A 21309-nucleotide genomic window follows, 5' to 3' on the forward strand; every position below is an offset into this window, starting at 1 on the left:
ACTCTTTTTTAAAGTTGCAGGGAAAAAAAAAACCCCAGTAAGCACAGAGGATAGGAGAGAAACTAGATACAGGCGTGTAAGGAATATAATTAAACGACTGAAAAAAATCATTATATTGCATTATGAATGCTTTAGAAGTGATATCGGGTGAATTCTCGATTTACACGGGGCTTCTTGCATTATTTCTCTTTTGGAAAATTTGTCTTGTTATTAAATACATTTATTCCTTTTCTTCTAACTGAAACCTAGTATTAAAGGAATAGCTTAACCAAAATTTAAAAAACAAAGAAACAGAAACGAAGAGCTCTTATTAAATAAACACTATTGTATAAATCAGGGAACTTCTGTAACAGCAATGGAAACACTGTCATAGGTCACGTCTTCCTGTCCTAGGAAAAGCGGCGCTTCGGAGGGGACAGGCCCTCCCCTAGTTGATCTCCCCCGCGTAGAGAGCTCTCGGCGGTCAAAGGTCCGGGATGCTGGATTCGAAACAAACAAGCCAACCAAAAAAAGGGTGATAAAGACTTGACTTAACCCGGGTCGAAGAAGCCTAAGGGTTTCTTTTGTATTTTAAACATCTTGGGGGAGGGGTGAGGAGGCAGGATAAAAAGGAACCAAAATGCTTAACAAAGTCGCGAGCCCGCCTCCGCCCACGCTTCCAGGAAGACGGTGGATAAGCGGGGGAGGCAGGGAAAACCCGGTAGGGGCTCCTCGACTCCTTCGGCCCGAATTTCGATTTCCCTACAGTGCGCTCCGTCCCGTTTCCTCCACTCCGCCCGAAGAGTGGAGAATAAACTGGTCGAACGCCGAGCCCAGCCTAGTAGCCCAGTCCCCTAAGTCTCCTAGACCCTGGAAAGAGAGACCACATTTTCTACGAGACGGGACTAGTGTTGTATAGAGAAAAAAAAAATTTTTTTCCCCTCCAGCGCCAGGTCTTCCCGGTAGAGAATCAGTTCGCTTTTCCTCTATACCCGAAGCAAAAAGGAAGCAAAACAAAACAAAAACTCAAAAAACCACCCCCCTGCATCACTTAGGATCAGGTGCTGGAGTTACGCGAGTTTTCTTTCGGTGGGAAGGAGTAAGGGGCGCGGTGATGCGAGGGTCCGGGATCTAGGGCCGAAGGCCCCCCTCGCTGGGGCGTGTCACAGGAGGGGACACCGAAGGGTGATGCTCGACTGGGCTGCCACCTCGGGCGGCGCGGGGGGCGGAGGGACCCGGGGCACGAGTCCCCAGCTAGCCCAGTTTCCGATTTCCCACGGCGCTAGGCTCCGCCGGACATTCCTATCACCCTCCCCTCGACCCCCCAATAAAAAAAAAGAGGAAACGCGGCCCAACCGGCTGCGCTGCGGAAGCGCTGCTAAACGAATGAGTAAGTCAGGCGCGGGCACGGCACCTTGTTTACCCCACTCGGCGGCGCGCCCCTGCGGGCGCCTAGTCGGGAGGCGGCGTCGGAGACGCTGAACCCGGGAGGCAGTCGGCCCCGATTGGCTGGCGACTGGGAGGAGGACGCTGGGTGGGAGGGCTGGGGGCCAGGCGGGGCAGTGGCAACTCTCTGCCGCTAGATGCCGCTCCCTCCCAACGGGAGCCGGGCGCGGGTTCGCGGCCGACAGATGGCGCCTGCGCGTTCCATTCGCCTCCAAGTCGCCGAAGAGCGAACACCCCAAACAATCCCGAAGCGCCACCAAAAAAAAAAAAAAAAAAAAAAAAGAAAAAAAAAAAAAAGAAAAAAAAAAAGAAAAAAAAAACCCGCCGGATCCGACCGCCACTTTCAAAACCCCCCACCGCTCTAGAACCGCGGGAGCTTCCGTCCCTGAGTAGAATTCGAGGGTGTAAAGAAGAGGAAGGGAAAAATATCTTGTACCAGCCCAGGGGTGAAGAAGCCCCCGGCCTGAGAAAGAAGGAAGGAGGAGTGGGGGAGGCGAACAGTCTCGTTGCTGCCTCTGTGTACGCTGAGGGGGGAGGTAAGTTATAAAATGGCGGAGGCGAAGCTTCTAGAAGTTTGGAGGGGCACCCGGAGGGCGCGGGGCCCACCGTGAGGCGCGTGTGGTTGAAATAGGGCGAGAGAGAGGACTTGGGAGGGGAAGAGACTGGGCACTCTTGCCGTTTTATTTCCCCTCTTCTTCCTTTGCCCCCAGCGGGGCCGGCTGTGGAGCTGGCGGCCAAGTGAAGGCGGGGAGAAGCCGCCCCGTCCCCGCGTAACCCCCAGCCCTTCTTTCTCGCCTCTTCCCCCAAGTCGCTTTCTCAACACTACCAAGGAACTTCCAGCCCCCCTTCCTCCCTACCTCCTACTCCTAGAGTGGCTTTCTACCGCAGGACTCTTGCTTTCGACTACCCTTGCTGAAGGTTTTCCTTCCCTCGCCCCACTCTCCCTCGGGGCCTCCACGGAGACCCCCCCCCATGGGTGGCCCAAAATGGAGAACGCGGAGCAGCGCAAGATGGAGGCTCTGCTTCTCGGTGTAGCGTTAGATTTAGGTGCCTTTTCTCCGGCAGGCTCTTAAGCCTGGGAGAGCCCTAACTGGAGGTGGGGTGGGGTGCGAGCCGTAGTGGGGGAGGAAGGCCGGGCAGCCGTGCTTGGGGTGGGGGGGAGCGCGGTATCGCGGCGAGGGGAAGGAAGAGAGCAAAATGGTGGTGCTGGGAACCTAGGGGGGAGGGGAGGCGAGGAGGCTCGCTTGTGTATATTTGGGCCTCGGACCGAGGGAGGCGAGGGAAAATCTACTCTGATCACACCCCTCCCTCGTGCCCCCTCCCTTCTGCCTTCCCCTCCTTCCTTTCCTCCCTCCCTCCTCTCCCTCCCTCTCTTCCTCCCTTCCTAGAGAGGGAACAACATTCATGTGACGGGCCCCTCTGCTTCTCCCCCGCCCCATCATCTCCAGCGCGTGGTGGGGGAACTGCCGGGGAAAGCGATTGGCATCGATCTCTCCATCCCTTCCGAGGCCCGACTTCGGTCAGTTTTCTTCGGGCAACAATTCTCTAAATAGGCTGGGGTCTGGCGGTGTTGGCCCCCGCGTGCAGACCTTGCCCCAAAGGGGGCCCTGCCTGCCTGGCATGGGAGGAGGGGGGAAGGGCGGGAGTGGAAGGCTGTTTGTTGGGGGGTTTTGGCGCCACTTTTGTTTTAGTTTTAGTGCTGCTTTTCGTTCCCACCCCCACCCGCACTGTCTTTCTCAAGGCACGAACTGAGCCGATCCTTGCCCCAGGTAGGCAGCTTCTGCTTTTTCCCTCCACACTTTTATTCTTGCTTGGGGTTGACTTTCTTTTTTTCTCCTCTCACGTACCCGGTGATCTGCTGACGGCGATTTTAGGACGGAAAGGGTCGGATGGGCCATGGGAGAGAGAAGGTGTGGGAAACAGCATCAAGTAGTTCCGCAAAACTTTGAGCCCCGTTCCCATTTTCTTCTGGCCTACATTCGTAAACGTATTGTTGATTTCTGCTCCCCTTTTTTTCCCCCGTCGCGAGAATGTCTTGTTTTGCCTTTAGTTTTTTATAAACCGCTGTACTTTCGACATTTAGTTTCCGCTCCCCCGTGGTGTATATGTCATTTTATTTTTAATCCTGAACTGTAATGGGTTTTATCGTGTGATTTTTTTCGTGCTGCAGTGTTCAGCTTTAATTTTTCATATTGCATTAGTAGTTTCATCTCGTTTGTGAGACTTTCTCCTCCGTGGCCTAGAAATGTTTTATATGTTGTTGCCTACCGCTCCCTCTTCCCTCTCCCTCCTCCGTTCTCTTGGATGTAGTTTTTCAATTGAGGGTCATGGTATTTGATTAAATGGTTATTTACAGTTTACGTGATATATCTATTGGAAACTTTTGATCTCTAGGATTAGATTTAAGTACACGAAAAGCTTCTGTTGGTTTGAAATGGCTCCTTAAAATGCGCGGGCCGTCCCCCCCGCCCCTCCCGTAAAGCCCCATCTTCCCCTCACACTGGAGTGTAAATTCCATACCCCTTTTCTCCCACGGACCGCCGTATTTCACAGCAGCCACACCCTGTATTTGTCTCTGTGGATTGGACTCATTATCAGCTTAATTTAGTGACTCTTAAACCACCATGATGGGACTTGCTTAAGCACGAAGCTTCTTTTCCTGTTTAGTCCTAGTGGTTAGTGTCGAAAGAGGAATAATCGAGGTTTCTTGATGAAACCTGGTGCGGTCCAACCTCTGCCTTTTTTCTGTTGTCTTTTTTCCTACTCCGGGCTGTTGGCGGTGTCAGCACCGCTGCTGGGGGCGGGGGTGGAGGGGAGAAAGAGTCGGGTTACCGAAGTGCGTCATTCCTGGCTCTAGCATGGCCTGCTCGGGAGCTGCTGGTGTTTGTTACTGTCCTCGCAGCACTTTCCTGCCAACCTTCTCTCTCTGCGTATTGGTTAGGAGCAAAAGCAGGAGGCGGTCTCCTAATTCTATCTGTACCCTAGCTCGTTGCGTTTAAGGGTATATGTGAACTTATTTAAAAAAAAAAAAGGCCCTTAGAAAGTGGATACATTTCTGTTTAATGACATACAATTCAGGTAGTTTAGACTTGCTTTCATATATTTCCCAATGAACGGTGGGGTTAATTTTGAACATTTTAAACCACTTACGTTAGAATGCCTGGCTTTCTTTCTACATTGATATCAATCTATAATTAGGAATCAGAAGGACCAGTTAAAGCATAAGGGTTCAGCGGTTTTTCAAGTGGTTGAATTGTAATTTTATGACACATTTTGTTAAATAGTTTTTTTTTTCGTTTTGAACCTAGGTACAACGTGAATGTAAGCTAATTGCAGATGTTTAAGTTCATTTTTATCACATATTCCTATTTACCCTTTTAGATGTAATTTTAGATATGTCCTTTGAAGCTTATGGACTTCATTAGAATTCTTAAAGATGGCTATTTCCTTTTTAAAAAAACTGAATTCTTTAAAAAAAATTCCTAACAACTTTTATACGGTGGCTGTACAGTTACATTGTTAGCTTCTTGGCTTCTTGCTAGTCTTTGATACTTTTGTTATCTTTGGATTTTTCTCAGTGTACTTACTGAGCACAGTGTCTTCCTCTTAATTCTTTTCTGAAGATAATAATTGGGGGAGGGAGAGGTGGGAGGTAGAGATGAAACAAAAGTGGCCATGAGTTGATGATTGTAGCTGGGTGATGAGTACAGGAGAGCTCATTGTACTACTATTCTCTACTTTTGTGTGTAGTTGAATGTTTCCATAATTAAACAAAAAATTTTGAAGAAAATTTGTAATTGTCTTGCAATTTTGAAGTAATTATTTTAGTTTATATTTACATATTTGCATGGAAGACTTGGCCTTCTGTATAGGTAATTACACAATGATATACAGACTCAAGAAATATTTAAATTGAACAGTATAGAATGAGCAAAATAAATGCTTTTATAAATTGGTTGTACTTTAAATATTTGTAACTTAGTCTCAATGTGCTCTACTTTTAGTTTCTTTTTTAATCCTTTGAAAATAGAAAATTCCATTTGCAAATTTTGTAAATTCTGCTTGGTGTTTATTTCATTAAGTTGGAGTTCCAGTGAGTCAGTATGAAAGGGATTTACTATTAATAGGAGGGGCTTTGGCAGTTGGAATAAGTGACTGTGGAAGGGATTCCGGTGCCCTAGGGAGCATTCCTGGTAAGAAGATCGAGGTAGGAGTTGAATTCAACTTCAGTATTTGGTGTTTAATGAATGGGTAGAGAACAGGATTGGAAAAGAAATGTACTTATTAGCTATTCTTTCTCACTGTGAAATAACTATAGCATTCTAAGCTATCAGAGACTGGCAGTGAGGGTGGGGTAGGTTCTTTTTTTTTTTTCCAAACTGATATGAAAATGAATGTTTACATATAAAATGAGTTAACTCTCCCCCCACCTTTAACCATCTGGTGCTATAAATAGTTAAAAGTTGATATGTAAAATATTTTAATATTTTATGTTAAGAACTTCTGACCATCGCCCATCAACACTAGAGTAAAAATGCATTGCGGTTAAAACTGTCAGTATCCTTAATAAGTGTATTAGTAAATTGCTCCTACAAAGAATTTGTAAATTATTTGAAGGTAAATGCCTTATTATCTGCCACTTTTTGTTGTTCAGTGTCAGGTTTTTTCACCCTGTGATATGTACTTTTGAATATATGTCAAAGTTCTAAAGGGAACCCAAAATAATGGATATTTAATTTTTATGTTTGGTGAAGTGTGTTCCCTAAAAGCAAAATTCCACCCTAGGCTCGGAACAGACATTTCATAATTAATATTAGTCTGTTTATGTATTTTATGTTCGACCTTTTAGCTTTAAAAGGATGTTAAATATAAAACATATTTTGAATTTTTATTCAGATGCAAATAATCTTAAATAGTTGATGAGGATTGACTTCAGATTTATTTTATTGTGGTCAGGTAAGAACTAAACTACTAAACCAACAAATTATGAGTGGTAGTTTTGAAGTCTGTTTAGTTAGGATTTTTTTTTTAAGCCCAAGTACTCAAGATTTTAATGAAATTAAACTACATTATTTTTTCATTGTTTTCTTTTTCAATCTTAATGATGTTGGTGGGCGCCTGAGAACCTGCGAATTAAAATGGGTGGGGGACAGCCTCATGCTCAGATTATCCTTTTGGAATACAGGGTTAGATGTGAAAATACGCCTTGGATAGTTTAGTAATGCTTAATATTCTGCATGTTTAGCTGATGCCACCCACAGTCATGTGTGGGAAGGGAGTAAACAGTGAATAGCATATTCTTTTTGCATAATAGGTAGAAGACTAAGTTTTTGATGTTGCAAGTTAACTTTTTGAGCTTAAAATTTACAGATGAACACAATGATCTATTACATTTCAGTGGGAAAAGGTTCATATCTCTTTAATGTGACTTTTTTGTGTCTCACATATTAAAAAAAAGCTTCTTTTAGCACTTTGAAATTGCTATTAGACTATTTGAAGACTTGAAAACAACAGATTACTGTGCAGTGGAGCACCATGGTATACTTATTTTGGGAGTTGGGGAGCATAGCAAAGGCATTGGGATAGTGCCAGTTAGCTTTGGGTGTCAGTCTATATTGAAACATTAACTATTGAAGAGTAAAGAAGAAACTTTAAAGATACAAATCATTTTAAAAGTTCTTAATGTTTTCCTTTTGTAATTTCTACATTTGATACATATTTAGGACTTTTAATTTGTGATTCAGTACTGTCCCTGTGTAATAATTCTGTATATTTCCGGCTATCTCGAGTGCTGGTTATTGCATGTTCTATTTGGCAATGATATGTGAGAAAACGAATTGTCAGCTTGATTTTTTTTTTCAGTCTCCTGAGTCGCCTGCTTTGCATTTAATTTAACCAAATTTTATATTTCTTCAGTGTAAATGGTGTTGCTTGGTGTAGTCTTGATTTTTGTGTATGTGCATTTAAAAAAAAACTGTATCTCTTTAGCAGCCGTGGTAATCTTCTACCTGAACTGTATTTTTAATATATGCTTGCTGTACTTCTGTTTTTGGTACTAACTAGAAGAAAACAAGTCTTTACGTATGATTAGTCTAGTCAAGAGATTATCAGAATTGTTTTAAACCCCACCCCTTCCCCCAAGGTAGGGTGAATAGTATGATGGTCTCTCTTTTTTTAATTATTATTTTAATTGAAAAATACATGACTAGGCTTGATGAGACATACTAGGGAGATTTCTAGAAACTGGATAATCTAATGTACAACTCAAAGGTAAAATTTCTTTATAAAAAAATACGTTGTCTAAATGCTGTTGAACCTTGTTAGAGGGGGGAAAAAGTAAGTCCTGTTTACACTTTTGCTTTGCACTGTAATGGGATTTGACCTATAACTTGTTGAATCCTGAGATAGTGTAAGAAACTCTTAATTTAGTTGCCATTTGAATGCGTTTTAAATGCCAATGACTGTACTATATGTTTTAACATGTATTGTTTAATCTTCTCAGCAACATTGCAAGATAGGTGGCTGTCATTTTACAGATGGGAAAACTGAGGCTCTCTAAGAATAAATGATTTGTCATGTGATAATCATTGACAGCCTGAATTCATACCCAAATTAGTTTGACCTCAAAACCTTTGTACTCTTTTGTTAAGCTCAGTAGTTTCTCTTAACTTAGATCTTTGGAATATCTAGCACCAGAAAGCATGTATCGTTTCAGTGTTGGAAAATGAAGATATTTTTCTTGTATAGTGTGGGGTAAATGCGGATTTTTTACACAGGGTTGGATGGGCTGCTGCCTGATGAAAGGTCTAAATTGTGTTTTATACTAATAACTGAAATAGTTGAAATAGATCTGAGCTTTGGTTTTGCTTGAGTATGCTAACTATACAGAAGTTTGTGGGATTATATGTTGAATTGTATTCTTGATTTTTTTTGGGGGGGTTGTACTATGATACATGGTAGATAGAATGGTTTCACTAATTTTTTTTGTCATTTAAGTTCTATATAGAGTGGAGGCTAAATGTGTCTGAGAATAGTTCTCCAATCATTCAGCATATTTATTGAATGATTTGAAATAAAATTTTAGGTGACTCTTATAGTTCAGTGCTCTGATTGGTTCTGTAGGGGGGATTTTTGTTATTTAATGGTACCTTAAAAATATTTTATTTCCTTCTAAGTGTTAATACTGCCTCTGTTTCTACTTTCTATTCTAGTTCATCTTTTCACTTTATTAAATTTTCTTGTTCTTATTTTTTATCAGATAATAGTTAATATTGCTGCCCTGGATTATTTGGTTCATTAGTGATTAGAATCTTGGTCTTGGTTTTCTTTGCTTTTCCTCTTTCTCCTTCCTGCTCTTCATAAACTGTAACTAGAACTTTTCTTATCCAAAGGAATGCTAGGTATTGTATATCTGGCCTAAGATAAATTAGTGGAGATGAGGTAAAACTGAAAATATTAGTGCTTTTCACAGCCGTGAGTCAAATTTATATGTTTTATGTTAATCATTTCCTTAAACTTCATTCTGTAGGTAATATTTTCCTAGGTGACACATTCTTTTACACAGATTCTTTGTTCAATATTGAATCTTTTCATCCATATTTTTTCCCTTTGTAGTCCAAGAATACCGAGACCCTGGTGTTCTACGACAGAATTATGCCCCAAGGCATCGATTGTATGTAATGAATTAGTTTCTGTCCTGTGCACCTAGAAAGATACCAGTTATGTACTATTCTTGGGAGAATTCAGGAAATTGTCAATCGAATCATTTTCTGAGTTTTATGGTTATTAACATGAGGAACCCTGGTTGAGAAAGGCTGCTAGAAAGTTAGGTACTTGGTTTGGCACTAAATAATGTTGTAGTTTTCTGTCAGTAACCCTAATTTAGCCTCTACTAAAAACTTACGTTTGATAAAATGTGAATGCAGTTGATAATATTGCCATCTCTGTGGGATAAATTGGTTAGTGTTGATTTCAAGCAGTTAGTGCTACTTAGTTGTTTTAAAGAATTGAATATTGAATGTGGGAAGTTGAATAATTTTTTTGTAAAAAAGAATATCGTGGGAACTTTGTTCATTCTTATTCAAAACCTTTCATAAGAAGCTTTTGACAGTGACTACCATTAACAATAGCTAACACTAACTGTACTCTTACTATGTGCCAGCCACTGTTATAAATGCTTTATGTGTATTCGCTCACCTGATAACCTTCTAAGGGTGGCCATAAGATTTATTGTTCAAACTAGTATACTCTTGAGAGTGAAAGGAGGCACTAACCAGATGGCATGCTGGGATAATAGTATAAACTAGGACTTTCCCAGAGAAACTAGGATGTATGATGACCCTAATTAATACCACCCCCACCCTTCCAGAAGAGAAAACCAAAACATGGGGAGGCCAAGTAACTTGCCCAGTTAATAAGTGGCAGGAAGGGATTTGGAACCTCTATAGAGATTTCTTTGGGCATGAAAGTGATTTAAATTACTTTAAATTGCTGCATTCTTAGAGTTTATTTTTGCTCTTTTGGAGGAGTTTTTATTGGTATGGGGTTGATAGTGAAAGGCAAGATACAGTATTTTTTTTTTAAAACCCAGTAGAATTTCCAGTTGGCATTTTTCAAGTGACTTGAGTGATTATATATATGTCTTAATGTTGAAAAGCAACTTCTCTGAGGTTCTCTTAAATGAAAACAGAGAAAACTCCAAGATAACTACTTTTAGTGTTTACATCTGTGTTTGTTTTCCTTACATTATTCAGGCTCCTTTTACGGTTTTTTTTTAAGAAGGAAATGTGAATTGTATGATGTTTCATGGGGGCTCTTACATGAAAAATTTCTTCTAAGAAAGCTGAAAGAGAAACAGTTGTGACTAAGGAGAAGTGGTACTAGAAAAAGAAAGAAAAAGATCGAGTTAGAGACTTATTCAAAGTTAAACTGATTCTGTAACAAAATTTGAAAGTTAAGTCTTACAGAGATTGATGTGTCATTTCATAAAATTCATAGTTGTCTTTTATTTTTGGTGAGTTTTGTAGTTTCTTTGTGTTGCTGGCCTATTCATGTTTGTGATACTCCCCCACCCTCCAAAAATGATTGCTCTAGGTGAATTCAAACATTTGGAGAAATGATTTCAGCATAATCGCAGATTTACTGTTTTATAAACTAATATTTTTCCCCCTCTTTTTTTCTTTTAGTGGGAGGTAAGTAGTAGAGAGCTGATCTTAAGCAGACGTTGAGTTTTGTTTTCATACTTGGCTATTTTAATATTTCATTGAGGAATTTGTGTTTTTCTTCCACCTGGGTTTCACTTGGAAATTTTGTTGGTGTCACTATTTTATGAACAACTGAGAGTTTATTAGGTAGGTCTATTCAAATTTTAAAGGCATTTATTTAGTTCATTAAAACCATCATGAAGTTGGAAGGGGCAGGGAGAGAGGGGAGACACTGCATTTCTGACAAGATGAAGGAATTTGTGGGTCGCATAGTGACTGGTAAACAAAATGTTACCTTGTGGGTTTGATTTATTATATGGAATTAATACAGTTGTTTTTTTTTTTTTAAAGAAGATATTGCTGAGTTTTAATCTGGGGCCCGTGGATAGGGTGGAGGAGTGAAAACCCTATGAAATTATGTACAAAATGTGTAACTGGATTGTTTTCAAAAGGCTTCATTCATTGTAATATCAGCTGATTCTTAAAGTGCTTTTGGAGAAGGGATATAATAACAATGGTAAACTACATAGTCGTTACCCCTCAGTTAACACTGTCAGTTGGATTTTATCACCCTAACAGGGCTAAAAATAACACTTTTTGAAAACATGTACTGTGATTACTATATGTTAAAGAATATTAGGCTGAAACCGAGAGCCATCAATGCAGTTTTGATACAGTGTTCTTAATTTAAGATTAGTGACAAGTATTTAAAAGTAAGGACTACTCTGAAAAGTTTGAGGGGAAAATAACAATTGTGGACTGTTGATGTAGCCTTGGAATGCTTCAGTCTTTGTCGGTTGTTAACAAACTAAAGTTAAAAAGCCCGTGATCGTCCTTTATAACCAGTTACTGTCATCTAAAAGTTGAGACCTTCTTAGTGATACTGTCTGAAAGAAAAAGGGGCAATCAACAATCACTCTTGTTACATGGGACTGTTGTGTGTTTTTCTTTCAAATTCTAAATGATTGCTTTTAAATAGGAATTTAAATTTATTCATGCTTGTGTTTTACTTTTTGACTGGATTCTTTGTTGCAGTGTTAGCTTGAAATGTCCTTGTAGCAGTATACGATACTCATTAAATTCATTCTCTACGTATATATGAAGATTCAGGTTTGATATATTTAAAGTAGTGTTTCCATTTCAGGATTGGAATATATGATATCTTTTTTATTGGATGTCTAGCCTTTTTCTCTTTTCAAAAGCAAGAATTTTTCCGTACTCACCAATGTATCTCCTGTCTTGTACCTAATTTGCAAACTTTATGGTGACTAGAATGTTACTACAAAGAACACATTTAATATCCTGTTACTAAAATAGGTCTTTTTTTTAATGGTTTAAGGAAGTAGTATTAAAGATAGTTAGGGACATGAACCTTTGAGAATTTCCCTTCTATGCAAAAGAAGTAGAGAAAATGTAGGAAATATTAGCAAAGCAGTAATACTTTTCCTTTGGGAGATGTCCCTCCCTGTTTCCACCATGCATTCAAGCCAAAAGACATTCCTCAGACTGTTCCTGGCAGGAGAATTGAGGAAGTGGTGGTAGCCATGGCTGGCAGGGAAGCAGAAGCTTGAAGGTATGTTTTTGAAAAGCAAATTTGTCAATGACAAATGGATTTTTTTGAGTTTTGATTACATATCAATGCATAAAATGCTACTATTCATTGAGGAATATTTAGTAGTTGCATTCATATTTGGATATTCTAAGTATACTTGAAAAATTTCAGAGGGATTATTTGGACAATACAGGATTATATAAGAAAAGATCATTTAGTAGGGAATTAGTTCCTAAACCTTTGAAGTTAGACTGAAGCAGTTATCCATGTTGCTGTAGAAAAATAGCAAACCTAACATGTGAGGTAATTATTTGTGTGTATAAATATGTAGTGTTCATATGTACAATATTGGTGAATATCCACATTTTTATCTTTTAACCAGATTAACTTTCTCAGGCAAGGAATTATGTTTTTATCTGATTTTGAATCCTTATTTCATTGTGTTATATGTATTATGCAGATTCTCAAATGGTAATTAAAATCTTAGGTTTTCTAGAAATGTAACCCTGCCTTATAATTACATTATTAATATTCATCTTAAAGAGCTATATGTTGGAAGAGAAATGGTCAGTTAGTTTCCTCTGGTTGGCTTTGCACTAATAATAAAGTGTGTATCAGCAGGGTATCATTTACAGGATCTACTACATGGCAAAGCTCCCTAACATTTAATTTTTATTTCTTAAAACAACCATGTGAGGTAGTTGGTATTTTCATTTACTGAGATTGAATATGGTTAAGTGACTTGCCCAAGTTCATTCAGCTAGGAAGTGGCAGAGCCTACTTTTCAATCCAATTTCTGCCTAATTCCAGCACACTTCTTTACACAGTGATATACTGCCTCCCAGTGGGATGATTTATAGATTTGTAGTGATAACTTTTTTGGGAGAATGAGTAAAAAGGGGCAGGAATCCTAAATTGACTGAGGAAGTGAAACTTCTCAAAGTAGTCAGAAAACTTTTGGAAATTAAGTAGGAGAAAGGCTTATTTTCTACCAAGAACTGATAGAGAATAAATTATTCTCAACCTGAAGTTACATGTGATATATTTGTATTTTATAATCATCAAATAACACCTAGAAAAGGGTTGGATGGGGGAAGATGATAAAGTTTCTTGTATTGAATTTGTTTTAATCCTCAGTAAAGTGACACCTGAATTTTAAGGAATTAAACTTCTTATAAAATAAACTATGAAACAATACTATACAAAGCATTGCTGGCATATATCTCACTAGCAGTTTTCCTACTAAAGGACAACTGAAAGGAACAGTCTGTTCAGGTAAATTGTTCTCAATCCAGGCAACATTATGATGCCACTTTTGTGTTCTTCTGTTTTTTCATTTTTCTCCAGCATCCCTTTTCTGTTGCTATTCCATCTTCAGTATCTTTACAATTTCTAAAATTATCCATGGGATGTAGAAACATTTTGATGGTGATTTTCTTTTTGCACTTCTATGCTATTACTAATAACACTGTGTAACTATATGCTAGGCACTGAAATAGAGGTGATTTCAAAAATAAACCCATTTTATCCACCCAATAACCCTGTGAGGTGGATACTGTTATTATTTCCTGTTACCGATGAGGAAACAGAGGTGCAAAGCAAAAAGATTAAATTACTCAAGAATGCATATCTAGGAAAGTGATGGAGACTTGATGTGAATCCAAGCAATCTGATTGTAGAGTCTGTGTTCTTAGCGCCACAGCAACATACTGCTGATTGTTGACATTAATGTGAATGATTTCCTCATCCTGCCAGTGTATTTGTTTTAAGCCTTCTCTTTAATTATGGAGTATGTTTATTCATCTTAATAGGAATTTTAGAAGTCAACAGAGGATTGGGTAAATTTCTGATTCTCAGGTTTCCTAGCTATAAAATGGGTATGATTCCACCTACATTTTGTGTTATTATGGCAATTAGATAACAGTACTTTTTCTGAGTGTTTTTCTGTGTGCCAGACAATATGTTGAGGGTTTTGCTGGCATGATAGGCCCCCAGATAACTTAGTATTCTCATTTATTGAGTACATTCTATGTATCAGATACTTGATGTAATATACTACTTTTACATCTTACATGATAAGGGGGATATTGTATCCATTTTACAGAAAACTGAGGTGTAAAGAAATTTAGTAGTTTGCCCAAATACATTCTCACCTCATGGCCTTTGTATTTGCTGGTCCCCTGTCTGGTTCCTCAGTTCTTCAGGACATTTTGCTCAAGTAATTAGCATTTCAGTGAAATATTCTTTGGCCATGTCATGTAAAATAATATCCTTTGCCCCCAGCACTCCCTTTTCTCCTTACTCTGCTTTATTTCTCTGCATGGCTCTTTTCACCATCAAACATAGTTTTATGTGGGTTGTCTCTTTCCCCACACTAGAATGTAAACTCAATGAGGTAAACTCAGTAAGGGCAAGAACATTTGTCTGTCTTGTTCGTTGTCTTAACCCCAGCACCCAGAACAGTGGTTGGGACATGATAGGTTGTATAATATTTGAGTGGATGCATTATGCGGTATCCTGAGATTCACTAAGCTTACTTGCAAGCTGATCCTGAATTAAACTGATTTAATCTTTTTAGGGGGCAATTAGTTTTATTTATTTTTTAACAGAGGTACAGGGGCTTAAACCCAGGACCTCATGCGTGCTAAGCATGCACTCTCCCACTGAGCTATGCCCTCCCCTCTAAACTGATTTAATCTTAGTGAACCAAGATGGACATTTCCTAGAACAGAGAAGTGCTGAGGATTGTGCTTGGGCTTGTTTTCCGATGGGAGTAGGGAGGCATTTCAGTCTGACGCTGTAGTTTTTAGAAGCCTATTCTCATGAATTGCCTTGAATTCCAGGAGTATTGCCCCCTCAGCTTCTAGGTTCTGTGAAGCCTTTTATCTCTTTGTAGAAGTCTGCTACCCAGCTTCTTCTTACTGTCTTAACTTTGAACCCCTCATTTTGCCTAAAGATCTGTTCATTGACCATTTATAGTGTATTTGTGATGTGCACAGTGTGGAGCAAGATGTGAAGCAGGGAATTGGCTTCATATAGGAGGATTCCTAGCTTTGCCATAATTTAGAAGGTAATACATACACAACCTATGTACATACATACATATGTTAAAAAACTGCTGTGTATTGAAACTGTAAGTAATTATTTTAGTTAATGTTTTGATAGCACATAAAGTCTTTTTCTGATGTCCTGGAATTAATACATTACTTTCTTTCTTATTCTAAAATTTCTTGGAATAATGTCTGTAGTTAGAACACAGTAGTGATAATACTGTACTATGCTCTTGCACTTAAAAGGTAGATGATTTTTGAAAAAAAGAGACAAGTTGTATTTTAGATACATCAGCCTTAAGCTGATGTGTAATTGAAGGTCAGCAGGTCTAAGAATTCAGGAGATAGATCTTAGGGATCCCTATGTACACTATGCAGTGTACATAGGCCTTTAGAGGGAAGAAGTTATATGTAAAGAGGACTAGAGGGACAGGAGTGAAAATCTTATTAATTGGGCAGGAGGAAGTAGGACCATTGATAGAATGGTCAGGGATATAGGAGAAAAATCTAGGAAAATATAGCATAAAATCCATAAGCATTTCAAATTTGAAAAGAATCCAGAGGGTCTCCCATTTGGGAGATGCTTTTAAATTGTAACAGTATAAAAACTATTGTTTCAATTATGTCAAATTGAAATTATCTTTAAAGCTGATATAATCAACGATTGTCCTTACTGTAGATTATTTTCTTTGTGGTATCTCTTGGGAGTTGGGTTCTTCTTCCACACTGGGTCCCAGGTTACCAGACTGAGCTGGGAAGTGATCTGGGACAAGAAGGAGGGTATATCTGGTTTATTGCATTCTGAAAAGTCAACTAAAATTTTATTGAAATTATTTAGTATGGAGCATTTATATTAGTGTGGGTAATCAAAGAATTGATTGTACTTAAATATGTGGGTGGTATTAGATGATATACTGCAATTTGATGTCCTCTTCAAAATAGCTATGAAAATTATGATTGGATTAACTGGAGGAAAAGCTTTTTTTACCCCCCCTTTTCCCTCTGTACTTTCATGTGAAATAAGTGTATAGGCAACCACTTCACTTGTTCTTCAAGTTTGTGGAAAACTATCTTGGGTAGAAATAATGCCAGATATGACTGTCTTATAAAATTTTGTCACTTTTCTGCTTCTTGGGATAATGCTTCAAAGAGAAATTACTGTTATCAATCTGAAAAACCACTCATAATTCTACTACTTTCTTCATTCCAAGACTTTAATTTTTTTTATTTTGGTAAAATATACATAGCATTTTACCATTTTCAGTATACAGTTTAATGGCATTAAGTACATTCACATTGTTGTCCAGACATCACCAACATCCATCTCCAGAACTTTTCCATCATTCCATAATGAAACTGTACTCATTAAATAGCTCCCATATCCTCTCCACTCTCAAACCATCCCTGGTAACCAGTGTTCTGCTTTGTGTTTCTACCTTTGTGACTAGGTACCTCATATAGGAGGAAGCATAGATATTTGTCCTTTTGTGACTGGCTTATTCCACCTAGCATAATGTTTTCAAGGTTCATTTGTGTTGTAGCATGTGTTAGAATTTCCTTCCCTTTTAAGGCTGAATAGTATTCCATTTCTGTATATATACCATTTTGTTCGTTCATCCAAGATGGACAGTTGGGTTGCTTTCACCTTTTGGCTGTTGTGAATAATGCTGCCACAGACATGGTGTACAGATATGTATTTGAGTCTCGACTTTAAAGTCTTTTGTGTATGTACCCAGAAGTAGAATTGCTGCACAAATATTTGAGTGTCTAGTATGTGGCAGGCACTGTGCTAAGCACTGGGGATATCAATGAACAAGGCAGACCTGGTCCCTGCCCTCAGAATTTACAGTCTAGTAGGGAAAAAAGATATTAAATAAACAGTTACAGTAACTTTGGCAAGTGTTACAAAAAGGCAAGTACAGAGTGCCCTGTGTATATTTTATATAGTTGTAATAATGTATATATTGTTAAAGTAAAAAGAACACAAAACATCAAATGCTTTTCATATTCTAATATCCCCTGCAGCATTTCCCTCCCCACCTACTACCACAGGGAAATCTGTTTTTTTCCCCACCAACATTTAAAAATTTGATGTGTCTGGAATTTTTTTTTTTTGACAGTGATGTAGTGTAGGGCTATTGTGATACTGTGATTTATAACCAATATATATTTGGTTTTTGTCCCCATTTCTGGCACAGAGCTCCAAAAACTTTTGGAATTTTCTGAATGTTGAGAGGTATCTTTTGTTATGTTAGTAAGGTGACTTTTGGAAAGCCCCTTAGGGTGGGGGCTGCTTGGTTGCCAGTGGCGCCTACTGTGTAATTAGAGGGTTGGAACTTTCATTCCCTCCTAGTTCCCCACCTCTGGGGAGTGGAGGGGGGGCTGGGCCTGGAGTGCAATCACCAGTGGCCAATGATTTAATCACTCACAAAGCCTCCAGAAAACCCCAAAAGGAAAGGGTTCAAATAGATTCTGTTTGGTGAACATGTGGAGATTTGTGGGGAATGGCAACCTCTGAGAGGGCTTGGAAGCTTCCTGCCCTTTCCCTATACCTTGCCCTATATCTCTTTCATCTGGCTGTTCCTGAGTTACATCCTTTTACAATAAACTGGCGATCTAATAAATAAAATGTTTCTCTGGGTTTTGTGAGCTGCTGTGGCAAATTAATTGAACCTAACGAGGGATTCTCGGAAATCTCAGCTTTATAGCCAGTCAGAAGTACAGATAACAACCTGGACTTAAAACTGCCCACTGAACCCTTAACCTGTGGAGACTGATACTGTCTCTGGGTAGACAGTGTCAGAATTAAGTTGAGTTGTAGAACACCCAGCTGGTGTCTGTAGAATTACTTGGTGCTGTATGAGACATGCCCCCCGCCCCTGGGCCGCAACACGACATTGGAGTTGGATCTCAGAACCAATTTAGTTTATACACACTTTTGTCTTGTGTGTGTGTGTGTGTGTGTGTGCGCCATACTATGAACTACCTAATTATTTTCCTTGCCATGTATTTGTCTCTTTCCTTCTCTATTTTATGTGGCACAGCTTCTATGAGTAACTTTTCTCCCCATCTACTTATGTCCTGCCGTGGGATCATGCCGTCAATCAATGTGAACTTTTTAAAGCTCCTTGTAACTGAGGGTGTGTTGTTTTCCAATAGGGTTTTACCCACCTTACAGTCCCACCATTGCTGTCATACATGGTAACCACATTATCCCTGTTTTGGAGATGTTATTTTAAGCAGTTTTGCCAGTGGTATCTCAGATTCCTTTAATTTGTGTTTCTTTGATTACTAGCTAGAGTGAACATTTCTAAAAATGTTCTAACAAACATTATTTTTGAGCAAAGTATTTTGAATGTCACAGATGACACTTAAGTTTAACCTGAGGGCCTTTTAATTATGAGTATACAGTAGATTTCTGGTTAATTACTGGTAGTGATGGGTTTTAGTATTAAGTAGATGTATCTAATTATTTTAAATTGAATTTGTGTATTATTTTGTAATGTCTGTTCACCTTATTCGTGGTGTTAGTTCATTTCAATTTGCAAACAGCTGTTGCTTAGGAAACCTGCAATAATCTGTCCATCCACTTGTCTAGCCCAGTAGTGCTAAGTTGCATTCAGCGGACAGTTTGTGGATGAGCTGTGTTCAAGTGTTTTGCAAATAGAGTATGAGAGAACCAATGGGAAAAGCACAGATTTTTTTTTTCTCACTGCAGTGTAATCTTTTTAGCAATGAAGCCTACAGTGAAATTAAATTTTTATTAGCAGTTCAGCTTGTTTCTTGATAATAGTGATTATTTTTAGTCATGAGCAGGGTAGATAGAGTGAAATTGGCTGTTCCACGTCATTCTTTCAAAAAAAAATAATTGCATGACTGCATTTATTGTTATGCCTTGTAGTAGTCCATGGACTACTTCTAGATGGGAAGCTCATAGACTTCCCCTGTTGAGAATTTGTCAGTGCCAAGGCATTGTGAAACCTATGGAAAAAGATACCCTTCTTTAGATATCTGAGAATGTTCAGGGCTCTCTAACTTTTGAGTGATTAAGTATACACTAGGAGCTTTGTAGTGAAAAATTTCAGGTCTGGGGATAGACATTCAAGGCAAGTGGGAATATGGAATAGTTAATTTTCAAGCATTCTTTTTGGATTAGGACTTACTTTAGTTGGGAACATAAAATGTATTCCTTATAGCTTTAGTTAAAATGATCATGCATGTTACATTAGGTTTAAATGTAGTGAATGGATCCCTGGTCCCCTCTGAAAACTATCACCTTGTTTTATTTTCTTGGTAGCTTTTGCCGCTGCTTGGTATTTTCTTTGTAGTCTCTTCCTCCTGCTAGAATTTAATTACCATGAGAGCAAGGACTTTACCATTTAATGCTATAACTTTGGTGTCTCTAACAGTGCCTGGTACATAGTAAGTCCTCAAGAAATACTTGAGTGAATGAAATATTCAGTAATTTATCTGGATACTGATTGAAATACTCAGAAATTAATTCAGCCCTACTTGTGAATGTAACTAAACTTCTGAACTTATGAAATGGCTGTTTTTGTCTTTTGTTTTTTAAATCAGTTTGAGAAGTGGAAAAAGATCTGAGGGGCTTGTCAATATTACTATAGAATACAAGACATTATAGGTATTATAAATTATAGGTAAGATACTACAGAATACAAGAAACTACAGGACCCAGTCTCCAAAGTTCATTAAATAAATCTTTTGCTGTGTGTAACTGTGTCTGAGCTCATTATCTGAGCTATGACTATTAGCATATTTTCTTATCAGTTTTATCTTCACAAGTTAAGACAAGCTTTTACTCAAGCATCTGATTTGGTGTATTTCTGAACTTCGACAAGTTTCTTTTACAAGTTGTGAAGTTAAGAAATCTGAAGCAGGTGAGAATAGAGTAGTTAGAAACTATTGCTTTTTTGCCATCATCTTCTAGGAGGATTGGTAGAGGAGAGACTTTTTGCTTGTGCTGTGTTCTCCAGTGTTGAACCTATTACCTAATACCAAATTCTGAGTGTCCACTCGTTAATGTGTGTTTGTCAATGTAATGGTAGTGATGATTCCATCATAGTTTCAGTGCATTGTAGAGTTTACATAGCATTTTCACTCTGTCCTCATAATAATCCTTTAGGGAGGGAGGTCTTTTGGTATTCATGCTATTTTACAAATGAGGAATTAGCCTTTCAGATTTGCCAAACAACATGGCCCAAGGTCACACTACTAGAATTAGTAAAATGAACACTAGAACATACATTCTGTGTTTCCTGGTTCTATGTTCTTTAGAAGCATAGAATTTTAGATCAGAAAGAAGCCTTAAAGACTCTGAACTCTACCTACCTATCTATCTATAGATATAGATACAAACATTACAAAGCTGATGTGCCAGGATTCCAAACTAGGTCTCCTCCTCAGATGGATCTGTATTGTTTCTAATATCTTCTATGTCTTTGATATTGGATATGTGTATGCTACTGGATGAATTGGCTGGCTGATAACAAAGGTATTTGGGTTTCTTAATAGTTTTCTGATTCACGTCTCTATTTGTAATGGTGAATAGCTTTTAAAAACAGTTAAATGTATTTTGAGGCAGCTTGTGATAGTGGAAAGAACATAAACCTTAGAGCCGAGCAGATTTAAGTTGGAATCCTATGACTCCGTTCTTCATTAACTGTGTGACCTTGTAGAAATTACCTAACTTCTTTGTATTCTCTGTAAAACGGGCAGGATATCACCTACTTTGAAACAATCAAAGACACTGTAGTATGTCAGGTTTATGGCATGTGCTATGTGCTCAATAATGCTAACTTTTACAGAATGTCACAGAGACAAAACTTACTTCTTTACAGAATAGAAAGGAACAACTAAGATGAAAACATTTTTGGGAAAGCATATGTAGCAAGTATGACCAAATGTTTTACATTACTTAACATTCATAAAAATTGATATGAACAATTGTTATGATCTTAAATGTTAGTGGATATGAAGTTTTTAATATTATTACTACTACCTATTGAGTCTTATTGAGTGCCTGGCACTAAGCTAAGTGCTTGATAAATCGATCATTTTA

At 38.6% G+C, this 21309-nt stretch overlaps 1 protein-coding gene across 5 annotated transcripts in view; it reads left to right on the top strand.

Moving 5' to 3' along the window:
• Positions 1-1665: 1665 nt before the first annotated feature.
• Positions 1666-21309, top strand: part of STAG2 (STAG2 cohesin complex component) — a 107533-nt gene continuing 87889 nt past the window's right edge. Inside the window, exon 1 of one of the 5 annotated variants that reach the window (XM_010963921.3) lies at positions 1666-1961. The gene's annotated coding sequence lies outside the window, so the exon portion shown is untranslated. Of the gene's footprint in view, positions 1962-2499; positions 2522-2605; positions 2945-3174; positions 3195-21309 lie in introns of those variants that run through there. The other 4 variants (XM_045523313.2, XM_045523311.2, XM_074359740.1 and 1 more) reach the window with 4 other exon arrangements.

This window comes from Camelus bactrianus, chromosome X, assembly GCF_048773025.1.
Source record: "Camelus bactrianus isolate YW-2024 breed Bactrian camel chromosome X, ASM4877302v1, whole genome shotgun sequence".
Taxonomy (NCBI): Eukaryota; Metazoa; Chordata; class Mammalia; order Artiodactyla; family Camelidae; genus Camelus; species Camelus bactrianus.